This window comes from Nyctereutes procyonoides, unplaced genomic scaffold, assembly GCF_905146905.1.
Source record: "Nyctereutes procyonoides isolate TBG_1078 unplaced genomic scaffold, NYPRO_anot_genome, whole genome shotgun sequence".
NCBI lineage: Eukaryota > Metazoa > Chordata > Mammalia > Carnivora > Canidae > Nyctereutes > Nyctereutes procyonoides.
Window position 1 is genome coordinate 65,233,390 of NW_026575125.1, and position 15,151 is coordinate 65,248,540.

At 36.1% G+C, this 15,151-nt stretch overlaps 1 protein-coding gene across 4 annotated transcripts in view; it reads right to left on the minus strand.

The window, feature by feature from the left end:
- Positions 1–15,151, minus strand: part of CHM (CHM Rab escort protein) — a 274,974-nt gene that overhangs the window by 247,517 nt on the left and 12,306 nt on the right. The gene's annotated exons all lie outside the window — the stretch shown is intronic.

Consider the following 15,151-nt stretch of genomic DNA (forward strand, 5'->3'; position numbering starts at 1 on the left):
TATGCATATTTCCACAAATGAGCAACTATTAAAATATTATTCATTTAGCACTGTTATTTAGGAGCTATGTTCATACATTAGCTCATCTCATTTTCTAAACTGCACTGAGAGAGAAGCATCATTGGCATAGAAAAGACATACTGACATGCAAATCTGTTAACTTATTGTCCAATGCTTTAACATCTTTTTTTCTATTGTTGAAATCTGAAACCAAATCTAACTCCAAAGCCACACAGTGTTTATGAGGAGGAATAGCACACATTTTTCATTTTAAACAATAGGTTAGCTAGTTTAAAAAGAGGCCATTCATTGAGACCTGAAACCATAAAACTCCTAGGAGAAAGTAAAGGCAGTAATTCTATGGAATATTACACAGCCATAAAAAAGGATGAGATCACACAATTTGCAATAACATGGATGAGCCTAGAGAGCATTATGCTAAGTGAAATCAGTGAGATAAAGAGAAATACCACATGATTTCACTTATATACAGAATCTAAGAAACAAATGAATAAACAAACAAAAAGCAGAATCAGACCCTATAAATACAGAGAACAAATGGATGGTTGCCTGAAGGGAGAGGAGGTGTGTGGAGGCATGGGCAAAATGTGTGAAAGGGAATGGAAGATACAGGCTTCCAGTTATAAGGAATATTATAAATGATATTTTAATAGCACTGTATGATGACAGATGATAGCTATAACTTGTGATAAGCATGGCATAATGGATAGAGAAGCTGAATCACTATGTTGTACAACTGAAAATAATGTAACTGTTGTCTAAATGAATGCATGAATGAAGAAGAAAATACTATTTTTAAAAAAGAGGCCATTTACAAGATGCATTATCTCACTTTCTGGCTAATATAACAGTTTGGAAAAAAACATTAATGTTTTGGAACCAAACTGAGCCATACCACAAAGTTGGTTATCATAAAGGGAAAATATATATTACTACTATAAGTACTAACAAAAAAAATCATAAATCACCAAAGAATGATTTCATAACAAAAACATTTCAGATGTTCACCATAGTTGGTACCCTATATTGTACATTCAAGACTGCTCCATAACTTTTTATTGTAAGATCTACCATTTCAGTAGAAGCTATTAAGAATCATTTATATCAGTCAGACAAAGCACATTTTGAAGTTTAGTGCAATTCTGTAGTCCATCACTGACTCACTACAATGAAGCACTCTGAATCTCTTCAATTTTTATGTAGTAGAAAAGAAACAGCACCTTTTTTTTGTCAAGGGTTTAAACTACTCAAGGATTTCAAGAAAAGGGAACAGTTACCTTCCTTATGTAAAAAGCATTATGTGTATGGAAGTAATTGACACAATCTAGCTAAAAACCTCATTAAAACACAAGTTCCAGCTGCATTCACAAAAGAACTAGAGTTCTCCAGTGGGCTTACAGTGTTTGGTTGAAAAATAAAGTTCTGACCAAATGTACTGAAGACAGCCATTAATATCAATTACTGGAAATAAGCCATCATAAACTTTCAACCTTTATTTAGATAATAATTCAAAGAGAAAACACAGTAAGAATTTGTGGTGTAGAAGGAACTAGGAGAAAGAAAGTTTTAAATAGTTAAGCATACTAGTTCTTCAAACAGTTAAAACTCTATTGTTCTAATGTCTTTTACCTTAAGACTATCTGAATTTTTTACACCTAAAGAAATAACTTTTCTTATTAATGAAACACAGTCACTATGGTACTTTAAAAGCTGCCAAACATCTAAGTTTAAAAGGACAATTGGAAAGAAATATTTGGGAAGTAAAATTAATATGTTAAAGCATGTAATAATGACAGCATTAATAATATACCACCAAACATTAGCATAGGGCTTTATGGTTCACAATACCTTTTCACATACATTACCTCATTTAGTCCTCATTATAATCCTGGGAGGCAGACATTATTCATGTGAGAAAATGGGGTAAGAAAGATTAAATAACTTGCTAAAGATCAAATAATTCAGTAATTTGATATCTCAAATTCCAATTACCATGGTAAATTCACTCCATCTTGGAGATGATTCTGAGAATGAGGATTCAAGGGAAGGACAGCAGCATAAGGAAATGGGCATGGTCTCAACCAGAAAGACCTAAGCTTGAATCTTAATTTTGCTGCTTAACTAGCTATGTATCCTCAGGCAAGTCACTTGCTATCTCTGAGCTTTTGTTTCTTTGTCCATCAATGGGAATACTACCATTTACCTCATAGGACCATTAAGTTGTTAGAGGGTACCTGCTCTATAAAAACTATCTATTATTATTGTTCAGTAAAGAATTTTAGAAACAATACATTTTCATCTAAATACTACTCCAAACATACACCTACTTTTACCAGATGCCAACTCCAATGGCAAGCAATAACAAAATTACTCCCCTATTTGGCTCTATTAGCTGTTATTCTGGATAGGCAAATAAATATGCATGTGGTTTTTTCCATGGCTGCAAGCAACAGTCAAAGGTCATGTCTCTGGCTGACAGAGCAAAGCCAAGGACAGATTGCAATGCTGAATATGATTGGAGTCCAAATACACAACACTAAAATAACTATTATTTGTGTTTTCCCTTAATACTTCTATCCAAACATTCCTCACTAGTTTGTGAAATTGATAGGCTGTTCCTACATTAGATGGCAAGAGCCTATTATCTTCATGCTGAAAAAGGTTAAAACAACAGACTAATAGTAATGTCTTCCCAGATCTCGTATTTCTTCCCATCCATTCAATAAACAGAGTTAGTTCCTTGAACAAAGGAAGCATTTAGTAGATTCTCTATAAATATTTGTTGAAAAAAGAAAGAAAAAATAGGGAAAGGGAAGATAAAGAGGGATGAAGCAGACTGATAGATGGTGAGAAAAAAAAAAGATAAGATTAAGACAATTCCTAGCCCAAAAGAGCTCAGAGTCTAAAGAACAAGAATTTAAAGGGATTAAAATAATAATTAAAACTATTATAGGAACACAATGGAAAGATGCATTCCCTCTGTGGAGCAGTCACTGAAAGCTCAAAAGAGCAGATAATACCAGCTGCATCTTTCAGGATCTGTAATAAGGCAACTGTAGAAGGAAAAGGTGAAAGAAAAAAGGAAAGTGGAAGAGAGTATTCCTGGCAAAGGGTGAAGGGAGAACCAAAAGGTGATATTCAAAAAAAGGGTATTTATTTGGAGCCAGACTGTGGGATCTGAACTTGGAACCTGTAAGCAACAGGGAATCCTGAAAGGATTTTAACCAGAACAGCATGGTGAAATCAGTATTTCAGAAAAAAATAACTCTAGTAACAGCATGAAGGATGAACTTGTATAAAATTGGAGTTTTAAGTTTCAGGGTTTTTTTCCTTAATTACTGTTTAGCAGAAGTTAACATATTTAAACTTCTTGGTCTTATCGATAATTTAGCAAAATAAGATAACTGCTTAAATTCATATTTATAAGCTCGATTTTAATAGCATTTAAACCCTTGACTGACTTAAAAATGAGACCTTTTTTTAATACTTGGCACCATAAAAAGTTGAACTGCTTCTGAATCATTACTCAAATTCACACAATGTCCTATGAGGTCTTTATACAAAACGTGCGTAAGTTTGCAATGAATTATATAGTCCCTTCCCACAAGGAAAAATCAGATGTAAGTCAGGAACAGAAAACCTAAATCAGGGTCAAATCACAAAGCATTACACTGGAAACACACTGTAAATATATATGCATACAAATACACAAGCATGATGTTTTCAACTACAATATGGGAATAATAATGTATCTCATAGGAATGTAGGGGAGGAACAGGTACAAAATAATATAAAACACACAGTGCTTCCTAGCATATCACTGACATTCAACAAATACCCGTTCTATTCCCTTCTCTTCCAACTCCTCCAATAAGATTAGTTATTCGAAGAGGAGGAAAAGGAAAAACACACTAGTTTACTACTATTTACTTAAGTTATCTTCAAAGGTCTAAAAGCTTAAAAGCTTTTTAAAAAGAAGTCCAGTAGCCTCTTCTATATGTACATTACAGGTTTTTTCTCTATGTTCACTAAAGAAGTTCAAACAGGATCATTTAAACGTTCCACATTATTAAATATGATTATTAAATTCATTTGTGAGGCCGTATCGAATAACCTTGCCAAAAGATTGTAGGAAAAATATTTAACTCTGATTCAAGACCAACAACTTTTCCTGGCAAGTCATTTTTATCAAACCACACAAGTAAATACTAGGTATTAAATCAGCATTTCATTAGTTTTTAATGGGGGAAATTAAGATTTGTTACTTCATGTCCTGTTCAATTGAGATTCTGTATAAAGTTGACAGCTAGAAAAAATACATTAGAAGATTATGGAATGTTACATAATCATACATACAAGCACATATAGTCCCAGATTTCTACAATTTTCCAAAACCTGTCCAGATAAGATAGAGATGTTTCATTCTCAAATGAAGGAGCTAGGCTAAAATCAGGACCAAAAAGATATGAAATTAGTATTTTCAAGAATCTTATATATTTTATAGGGGGACACCTGAGTGGCTCAGTTGTTGAGCATCTGCCTTTGGCCCAGGGCATGATCCCGGGATCTGGAATCGAGTCCCATATCAGACTCTTTGCAGGGAGCCTGCTTCTCCCTCAGCCTATGTCTCTGTGTCTCTCAAGAATAAATAAAAATCTTAAAAAAAACAATACTTTACAGGAATGAAACCATTATTCATTCATTTTTCAAAATCCCCTTCTAATCCAAATCTTTAATGTTGAACTTCATCATTTACAACTATACTATTTAGGTTAGTTCTCTATGATCTATTCTTAAAACTGTATTAGTGTCTGGAATTGATTTTTCCTGATGCTATACTTAACATAAGATAAACATAAAATACTTACACCACTCCCAGCATATTGAACAATAAATAATAGATTCCCCTGACAGAACTTTGATGACAAGGCAAAGCCAAAGTGCTTTCAGCCCAAATCATATGAAACCATAAATCACTCTTTATTTTATAGAACATTTCAAAAGGGAACACTTTCTACCTTGAAAGTTATTTTATGTGTTATTTATAACTAGTGAAGACCAGAATGGAGAAAAATTACATATAACTAGAAACTTTACTATATTTTTTATAAGGAATAACTTTTTTTTTTAGGAAAAAATATAGAACTACTGTACCAGCAAGGAAAAATTTGTGAGCATGACAAGCTTTTAGAGAGCCACATTCTATACTACTTAACCCTTTGTATAGACGTTCTACACCATTGTAAAAAAGCACAAACAAAATTAGGCACAGAAGTACTAAACTGAGCAATGCAAAAGTAAAACCACATGCTTAACTCATGAAGCAGCCATTCAAATAAATGACATCACAAAATTAGACAGAAATTGAATTTCAACCTAGGTTCAAGTAGTTTTGTTCATTACTATTAAATTCTAATTAAAAGTTTCTATATTTACTTTTTAGTAGTTACCTGAAAAAGAGAAATAAGTGCCAGTGAAGTAGCCCAAGGAACTATTAAGAAGTACTGATAAAAACAGTTCTTAAATTGACAATTATTTTAATTCACTATGACTCATAAAAATACTGAACATATTAATAAGTGTACTAATAATAGAGTATCTATGAATTTCTTCCTCATGGGAAAAAAGTTAATATCTATGTAATTTTTAGAACTTTACAAATGTATATTACCCATATTAACTTACAAAATTTATGTTAACATTTTAAAATTCAATATAGTCTGAGCTTTGAGTGTTAAATAACAAGAACACTGTTCTAATATTCAGGTTGCTGAACTAATAAGCATCCAAAAAACTGGATTGTTTTCAGATTTATACTAAATAACTGGAAAGTCACTTAACCTCTTTGCAATTCAGCTTCCTTGTAGATTTCCTTATAGATAAAATGAAGGGCTTGAAATAAATGACCCATAAGGTTTGTGACAAGTTCTCAAAGGTGAATGTTAATAGTGGATCAACAATTTGGCCTCTCTTCCTGAACTTAAAAAAATAAAAACAGTTCTGGGAAGATGACATTAGCAGCAAAGTTGTTGAATCCCCCCCCACCACCACCACCAAGTTTCCCATAAACACAGCGTAACCAAAATACCAAAACCAAACACCTAGGGGCAACATCTATAATAAAACTAGGTGACAAAATATGATGAACTCCAAAATACAAGTGGATCATTACAAATCATCAATAGCTATAAAATCCACTTGTAATCAGAAAGTGTCCACTAAGAGGGAGGGGCAAGATGGCGGAAGAGCAGGGTCCCCAAATCGCCTGTCCCCACCAAATTACCTAGATAACCTTCAAATCATCCTGAAAATCTACGAATTCGGCCTGAGATTTAAAGAGAGAACAGCTGGAATGCTACAGTGAGAAGAGTTAGCGCTTCTATCAAGGTAGGAAGACGGGGAAAAAGAAATAAAGAAACAAAAGGCATCCAAGGGGGAGGGGCCCCGTGAGGAGCCGGACTGAGGCCGGGGCGAGTGTCCCCAGGACAGGAGAGCCCCGTCCCGGAGAAGCAGGAGCTGCACCAACCTTCCCGGGCGGGCGGAAAGGGGCTCGCAGGGAGTTAGAGAAGGACCCAGGAGGGCGGGGATGCCCTCGGGCTCCAGGGGACACTAACAGACACCTGCGCTCACAGGAGAGTGGGCCGAGCTCCCTAAGGGCTGCAGTGCTCACCGGAGCAGCTCGGAGGGGCTCCGGAGCGGCTCCAGGGAGGGAGCTGCAGGGCGGGAGCGCAAATCCAACAGCGCAGGCCCCGGAGCACAGGGCGCCGGGACACAGCCCAGGATCCGGCCTCCCCCGGGACAGGCAGAGGCCGGGAGGGCCCAGGACAGCGAGGACGCTCCTGCCCCGAGCTGAGCACATCAGCGGCCCCGTCCCGGAGCCTCCAGGCCCTGCAGACGGAGAGCCCCATAGTTCCTGCAGAGGCTGAATCCAGGCTTCCAGAGTTGCCATAGCAACTGCGGCTGTTCCTCCTGGGGCCTCACGGGGTAAACAACCCCCACTGAGCCCTGCAGCAGGCAGGGGCAGAGCAGTTCCCCCAAGTGCTAACACCTGAAAATCAGCACATCAGGCCCCTCCCCCAGAAGACCAGCTGGACGGACCAGTGATACTCCCCCGTGTTCCAATACAACTTGTTTTTGGCCACTCTGCACTGAGCAAAATGACTAGAAGGAAAACCTCACCTCAAAAGAAAGAATCAGAAACAGCCCTCTCTCCCACAGAGTTACAAAATCTGGATTACAATTCAATGTCAGAAAGCCAATTCAGAAGCACTATTCTACAGCTACTGGTGGCTCTAGAAAAAAGCATTAAGGCCTCACGAGACTTCATGACTGCAGAATTTAGATCCAATCAGGCAGAAATTAAAAATCAATTGAATGAGATGCAATCCAAACTAGAAGTCCTAACCACGAGGGTTAACGAGGTGGAAGAACGAGTGAGTGACATAGAAGACAAGTTAATGGCAAAGAGGGAAACTGAGGAAAAAAGAGATAAACAATTAAAGGACCATGAAGACAGATTAAGGGAAATAAATGACAGCCTAAGGAAGAAAAACCTATGTTTAATTGGGGTTCCCGAGGGCGCCGAAAGGGACAGAGGGCCAGAATATGTATTTGAACAAATACTAGCTCAAAACTTTCCCAATCTGGGAAGGGAAACAGGCATTCAGATCCAGGAAACAGATCCCCCCCTAAAATCAATAAAAACCGTTCAACACCTCGACATTTAATAGTGAAGCTTGCAAATTCCAAAGATAAAGAGAAGATCCTTGAAGCAGCAAGAGACAAGAAGTCCCTGACTTTCATGGGGAGGAATATTAGGGTAACAGCAGACCTCTCCACAGAGACCTGGCAGGCCAGAAAGGGCTGGCAGGATATATTCAGGGTCCTAAATGAGAAGAACATGCAACCAAGAATACTCTATCCAGCAAGACTCTCATTCAAAATGGAAGGAGAGATAAAGAGCTTCCAAGACAGGCAGGAACTGAAAGAATATGTGACCTCCAAACCAGCTCTGCAAGAAATTTTAAGGGGGACTCTTAAAATTCCCCTTTAAGAAGAAGTTCAGTGGAACAATCCACAAAAACAAGGACTAAATAGATATCATGATGACACTAAACTGGTATCTGTCAATAGTAACTCTGAACGTGAATGGGCTTAATGACCCCATCAAAAGGCGCAGGGTTTCAGACTGGATAAAAAAGCAGGACCCATCTATTTGCTGTCTACAAGAGACTCATTTTAGACAGAAGGACACCTACAACCTGAAAATAAAAGGTTGGAGAACCATTTACCATTCAAATGGTTCTCAAAATATACCCTAAAAACTATAGAACACTTCTGAAAGAAATTGAGGAAGACACAAAGAGATGGAAAAATATTCCATGCTCATGGATTGGCAGAATTAATATTGTGAAAATGTCAATGTTACCCAGGGCAATTTACACATATAATGCAATCCCTATCAAAATACCATGGACTTTCTTCAGAGACTTAGAACAAATTATTTTAAGATTTGTGTGGAATCAGAAAAGACCCCGAACAGCCAGGGGAATTTTAAAAAAGAAAACCATATCTGGGGGCATCACAATGCCATATTTCAGGTTGTACTACAAAGCTGTGTGGTCATCAAGACAGTGTGGTCCTGGCACAAAAACAGACACATAGATCAATGGAACAGAATAGAGAACCCAGAAGTGGACCCTGAACTTTATGGTCAACTAATATTCGATAAAGGAGGAAAGACGATCCACTGGAAGAAAGACAGTCTCTTCAATAAATGGTGCTGGGGAAATTGGACATCCACATGCAGAAGAATGAAACTGGACCACTCTCTTGCACCATACACAAAGATAAACTCAAAATGGATGAAAGATCTAAATGTGAGTCAAGATTCCATCAAAATCCCAGAGGAGAACTCAGGCAACACCCTTTTTGAACTTCGCCACAGTAACCGGAGAAGGACAAACAGTGTATGTTCTCATTCATTTGGGGAATATGAATAATAGTGAAAGGGAATATAAGGGAAGGGAGAAGAAATGTGTGAGAAATATCAGAAAGGGAGACAGAACATAAAGACTTCTAACTCTGGGAAATGAACTAGTGGTGGTGGAGGGGAGGAGGGCGGGAGGTGGGGGTGAATGGGTGACGGGCACTGAGGGGGACACTTGACGGGATGAGCACTGGGTGTTATTCTGTATGTTGGTAAATTGAACACCAATAAAAATTAATTTATTAAAAAAAAAGAAAGTGTCCACTAAGAAAATAAAGGCAAGACAAAAATTTGTGACAGGCCTGAAAGCCAAAGAACCCCAAAATTGTTATTAGGCATTCACTGGAAACTTAGCAGGCCATTTGAGAACAGAAGCTGAAATTGGGAGGAATTTTGTAGGCCCCAACCTATGGATGAGTGCGAAGAAATCTCTGGATGTGCTAGAGTGGTAGGGGGAGCAGGGTGGGAGGTAGAGTTGGGCCCTATAAACTTAGGAAACCAATGATAAATCCCTCTAGATAAATCCCTGAACTGAGGCGTAACTTAGGAATCTAATCCAAAATCAGAACAGGAAAAATAGGGGCAACGGAAAGAGAAGCTCCATACAAAACTGGGAGAGTGTAACACAGCCAACAGATTTCAGGCTACATTTTTTTATTACTTTGTAAAAACAACAAAAAAGAAAGATCTAGAACAGTGATACTAGAAAAACTATCCTGATCCACACTCCCCATTAAAAGCACATAGAAAAATTTCACATTAAAAAAAAAGAAAATTTTCACATAAAAGTGAGTGACACAAAAACATCTTGGTTAAATCCTATTTAGTGTACAGTTAATACAGAATAAGGAGTGAAATAATATCCCAAGAGACAATGAAATAAATGCATGCCAGAAAGACATGCTCACAAATTAGATAAAAACTATAACCTAACTATGGTAATAGAAGCTAAAAAAATAAATAAAAGAAGGAAATATAAGAAAATGATAGAAGCACTGAAAGATTAACAGAAAATTAGAAAAACTCAGAAGTGTGATTAAGAGAATAGTAACATTTGAAAAGAATGAAAAATGACTCAAGAGGAAATTAAAGAAAAAAATCATTTCAGAAATAAAAATTAAACTAGAAGGAGCCCTAGAGTAAAGAAACACAATGGATAAATACCTTAGGAAAAACTGAAGACGCAAACAAGGCATAAAGGCGTGGAGTTATGTTTTAAAAAGAGGCCTTAACTTTAAGATATTGAAATATTCACACATAGAACATGATATCTTGAATTTACTTAAAAATAATTTAGGGTTGGACAGTGAAATGAGAAGACAGAGGGTACAGAGAAAACAAGATGACCCATAAATTGACAATTATTGAAACTGGGAGATTAGTACATGGGGCTTATTTTAGTCTCCTTTTTATGTTTGAAAGTCTCCATAATAAATAGTTTTGAAAATAAAATTTAATACCAACTTTGGACAGCTAATGAAAGCTGGGGACTACCAAATAAATAATCTCTTAGAAAGGAGAGATTTAGTATTCTGTTTTTACCTACATGGAGAAAAATGTATAAGCTCAAATTGTCTTAATGAAAGTTTTACTAAATAATACAAATATTTGCTGAAAACTTATTCCATACCAGGAAGTAAAATAAGCAGATTCCACTACAATTAATTTTTACTGTTAACACTGATATTTTTGTTTTACCAATTTCAATGACTAAAATGATCTTTTCAGGGCAGCCTGGGTGGCTCAGCGGTTTAGTGCCGCCTTCAGCCCAGGGCGTGATCCTGAAGACCTGGGATCAAGTCCCACGTCAGTCTCCCTGCATGGAGCCTGCTTCTCCCTCTGCTTTGTGTCTCTGCCTCTCCCTGTGTCTCTCATGAATAAATAAATAAATTTTTTAAAAATAAAATAAAATGATCTTTTCATAGCAAAGAATATCCCAGGTGAGTTCCCTTCAAACATAACAATAATATTTAACCTGTGATGAAAAAATAAGTTTCTTTGTTCAGCACATATGTTATTTCTGTGCCACAGAAGAAAAGTGAAATTTACTGTGTTACCTATAAAGCTGAGTCTAAAACAGATGAGACTATGTACTTATTCCAAGAATGAGCAATCTTGGAATCATGAAGCAAACTTATTTAAAATCTTATCATGAAACTCACTTCTTAAAAAAGTAGATTAAAAACAAACCATGAGCCTTATAAACTACATTTGAGAGGACTTCTGAATTTCTTCTTTCAAACCATACAATAGTCCAGAAAATAGAAACATTTTAACTTTTAAATGTAGTGTCATCACATATTTAAGAGAAAATTGACAATACATCATTTAGAAAACATTAAAAATTATTTTATCCTGTTTATTATTTTATGCAGTTTATTAATTACTGAAAAGTAATTATATTGTATTTATTAAAACAGTTGAAGGATAAACTTTTATCTAATGAAAATTACAATTTTATTGTATTAAGAATTACATCAGGGCTGCTCCTAGAGAGAAGGCAGGGCAAAGGGCACAAGGACAACAGCATGGAAAGAGCAATTTGAAGAGCAAGCACCTGGGGCACACAAGTCAGGAGGTTATTTGTTCATTTCACAGCATGTCCTGTAGAGGCAGTATTCACAGAGGGAACCCTCCAGAAACAAAGGAACTGGCAGATGCCATTTCCCTCTGGACCAGATGGACTTAACAGATATATTTAGAATAGTCATCTTAAAACAGAATTCACATTCATTTCAAGTGCACATGGAACATTCTCCAGAATAGATCACACATTAGCCCATAAAACAAGTCTCAACAAAATTCAAGATCAAAGTCATACCATGCATCTTTCCTGGCCATTCTATGAAACTGGAAGAAAACTACAGGAAAAAAATCTGGGAAGACCACAAATACATGGGGATAATCAACATGCTATTAAACAAATGAATGGGTCAACCAGGAAATTAAAAAAGAAATAAAGTACATGGAAATGAATGGATATTAAAACACAACAGTCCAAAACTTTTAGGATGCAATAAAAGTGGTTCTAAGAGGAAAGTTTATAGCAGTAAAGGCCTACCCAGAGAAGCTGGAGAAATCTCCTATGAACAACTTAGCCTTACACCTAAAACAGCTAGAAAATGAACAAACAAAACCTAAACCAGCAAGAGTAGAGAAATAATAAAGATTAGAGTAGAAATAAATGATAAACTAAAAAAAATGGAACAGATCAATGAAACCAAAAGATGGTTCTTTGAAAATCAATAAAATTGATAAACCTCTAGCCAGATTTATTAAGAAAAAAAGAGAAAGGATTCAAATAAAATCACAAATGAGAAGAAATAACAATATCACAGAAATACAGTTATAAAAAAAACTATGAAAAACTATGTCAACAAATTAGACATTGTGGAAGAAATAGATAAAACTTCTAGAAATATATAAACTACCAATACTGAAACAGGAAGAAATAGAAAATTTGAACAAACCAATAACCAGGAAAGAAACTGAGTCAGTAATCAAAAAACTCCTAATCTAAAGTCCAGGACCAGATGGCTTCACAAGCAAGTCCTACTAAACATGTAAAGAAGAGTTAGTATCTATTCTTTTTAAACTATTCCAAAATATAGAAAAGGAAGGAAAACTTCCAAATTCATTCTACAAGGCCAACGTTACCCTGATACCAAAACCAAATAAAAACAAAAATTATGGAGTGATGTTTTAAAAAGAAAAATACAGGCCAATATCTCTGATAAACATATATGCAAAAATCTTCAACATATTACTAAACCAAATCCAACAGTAGATTAAAAAATTATTACTCAAAGATCAAGTGAAATTTATTCCTGGGGTGCCAGTGTGGTTCAGTATCTGCAAATAAACATGATACATCACATCAATAAGAGAAATAAAAACCATATTATGTCAACAGATGCAGAAAAAGCATTTGACAAAGTACAACATTCATTCATGATAAAAAACCCTCAACAAAGTAGGTCTAGAGGTAACATCTCAACATAGTAAAGGTCATATATGAAAAACTCACAGCTAACATCAGCCTTATTGGGGAAAAACTGAAAGCTTTTCCCTTAGGAAAAAACAAGGATATCCACTCTGACCACTTGCATTCAACACAGAACTGCAAGTCCTAGCAACACCACTCAGACAACAAAAAGAAATAAAAAGGTATCCAAATGGGTAAGAAAGAAGTAAAACTATTTGCATATGATATGATACCGTATATATAAGACCCTCAGGACTCCACCAAAAATCTGCTAGAACTGATAAATTCAGTAAAGTCAGAATATAAATTCAATGTATAGAAATCTGCTACACTTCTATACATACACATATGTATTCTATACATATGTATAGAACATATGTATTCTATACATACCTATACATATAATGAAGAGAAATTAAGAAAACAATTCCATTTACAATTGCATCAAAAATCAAAAAGATATCTTTAGAAATAAACTTAACCCAAAAGGTTAAAGACCTATACTCTGAAAACCGTAAGACACTGATGAAAGAAATTCAAGACGACACAAAGAAAAGACATTCCATGTGCATGGACTGGAAGAACAAATACTATTAAACATCTATACTATCCAAAGCAATCTTCACATTTAATGCAATTTCTATCAAAATACCACCAGCGGGGCACCTGGGTGGCTTAGCTGGTTGAGCTTCTGCCTTTGGCTCAGGTCATGATCCCAATGCCCTGGGATCAAGCCCTGCATGGGCTCCCTGCTCATCAGGGAGTCTGTTTCTCCCCCTCTCTGCCCCTTGCCCCTGCCTGTGCTGTCTCTCTCTCTCTCTCTCTCTCTCTCTCTCTCTCTCTCTCTCTCTCTCAAATAAATAAATAAAATCTTTAAAAAATACCACCAACATTTTTCAGAGCTAGAACAATCCTAAAATTTGTATCGAACTATACAAAACCTCAAATAGCCAAAGCAACCTTAAAAAGAAAAACAACACTGGAGGCATCACAATTCTGGACTTCAAGTTCTATTACAAAGCTATAGCAGTCAAACAGTATGGTACTGGCACAAAAATAGATACATAGATCAATGGAACACAACAGAAAACACAGAAATGAACCTACACCTTTATATGTGGTCACCTAATCTTTGACAAAGCAGGAAAGAATACCCAAAGGTAAAAGACCATCTCTTCAACAAATGGTGTTGGTTAAACTGGACAGCAACATGGAAAAGAATGAAACTGGACCACTTTTGTCATGATACATACACACAAGTAAATTCAAGATGGATGAAAAACCTAAATGTAAGACCTGAAACCATAAAAATCCTAGGAGACCACAGGCAATAACTTCTTTGACATCAGCTGTAGCAAGTTTTTTTCTATAGGTCCTGTGGCAAGGGGAATCAAGGCAAAAATAAACTATTGATAGTACATCAAAATAAAAAGCTTCTGTACAGTGAAGGAAACAATCAACAAAACTAAAAGGCAACCTATGGAATGGGAGAAGATATTTACAAATGACACATCCAGTAAGAGTTAGTATCCAAAATACATAAAGAACTTATAAAACTCAACACCCAAAAGAACCAGATAATCTAATTAGAAAATGGGCAGAAGACATAAACAGACATTTCTACAAAGATACAGGATGGCCAACAGATACATGAAAAGATGCTCACCATCACTTATTATCAGGGAAATGCAAATCAAAAATACAAAAAGTACAATGTGGTATTAACCTCATACCAGTCAAAATGGCTAAAATCAACAAGACAAGGAACCGGTATTGGCAAGGATATTGAGAAAGGGAAACCATGATTTCACTCATTTGTGGAATTTAAGAAAAAATGAGCAAAGAGAAAATAAAAGACAAACCAAGAAACAGACACTTTAACTATAGAGAACAAATGGATGTTTTCCAGAGGAGAGGTAGGTGGGGGATGGGTTAAACATGTGATAGAGATTAAAGAGTGCACTTGTAGTTTTGAGCACTGGGTGATAAAATGGAATTTCTGAATCACTATATTGTACACCTGAAACTAATATAACCCTGTATGTTAACTATATTGGATTTAAAATTTAAGAAAACTTTGCTGGAGAATTCTCTCTCTCTCACGCTTTCTCTCTTCCCCCTCTCCCTCTTCTTCCCTCCTCTTCTTCCCTCCCTCC